Here is a 1,398-nt window from a genome sequence, read left to right on the forward strand (position 1 = left end):
TAATGTAAAAATACCTGTTCTTTTTCTACCTACATTTTGTACTAACATGGAAAGTTGTCAGTTTTGGTGCAAAGTCAATCCATTACCTTCTGTGGCTTCTGTTCTAGAGCTAATGTCATCTTCAACTGTAAAGATTCTTTGCTGGGGTGGAAACACAACCAATAACAAATTCAATAGCTCATTTTGACCTGGAGAATTTATGAAGATTTTTCTTATTTTAATGGCATCACCATTACAAATGATTTGATAAATGATGATAGTCCTATCCAGAGAGGTACCACCATGTTCTATTAAAAGTTAATTGCATAGAATAGAAGAAGCAGTTTTCAAATCCTGCAAGCTTTTGTTAAATTAACAAAGTGAGGGGTGAGATAGAAACATGCAATTTAGTCATACAAGCAAATACGAGGATGTATTGCACATACCTAGGGTAAGAACAAAAACAGTAAATAAGTCATGCAACACAGCCCAATAGGACATTTAATTTCAATGCACTTACTGAGAAGCTCACCAGCTGAGAAGTCCCTGTTAAGAAATGAGCTGGACTCAATGTTAAATGGTGCCTCTCGCAGTGACTAATTGTGATTTCAGTTACCTAGAAATGGGAATACAGAGATATATTAAAAAGGATGAAAAAGTTGTTCAGTATCTGAGAATAAGAATAATTCTGGTCTCAGCTAGGCGCTGCATGGTTGTAGTGAAGCCAGTGCTGTGAGGACAAACTCTCTGCATTTGCTTTGTACACAGAAAAATAGCCTCATGATCATAGTCAGCACACCCTGATCAAATAGCTAACTCACCAACAGAGATTCTTTCTGTGATAAGAAGCAAAGGAGACAAGAAGGAATATGGGTAAGAAAACCTACCAGCATTAGTTAAAAAAAAAAAAAAAAGAAACTTCAAAGTCCATGTCATCCTTTCATTAGGCAATAAGAACATGAAAGACAGTATATTTCGCTTAACTTGCAAAGAACTTCAGAGAAGATACTCCACAACCTCCCTTAGTAGCCAATGTTTGAAAGGATATTGCTTAAGAAATTTCCTCCATCACTAATCTAAATCTCTAAGGCAGTAGTTATGATCCTTTAAGGCAAAACCATGGAATGGCTAGTCAACCTCTTCTGCATAACAATTCCTGAGCCACAACTTTGTATAATGGAAAAAGCCTGCATTTTGCAGTAAGATAAAGAAGGTCTGAATATGTTTCTGAGATTATTAACTGAGCAGGCAAGTTACAAACCTCTCAGAACCTCACTTTCTTGTACTGAAAAGGTACATTAGCACCGGTGTTATAAAGTTGCCGTAAGCATCAGAGGAAATAATATATTTGCACATGTCTAGCACACTGCCCAGTACATAATACTAATAAAAGATTTCTTCCTTCATAATGACATTAAC

This window comes from Trichechus manatus, unplaced genomic scaffold (genome assembly GCF_000243295.1).
Source record: "Trichechus manatus latirostris isolate Lorelei unplaced genomic scaffold, TriManLat1.0 scaffold00173, whole genome shotgun sequence".
NCBI lineage: Eukaryota > Metazoa > Chordata > Mammalia > Sirenia > Trichechidae > Trichechus > Trichechus manatus.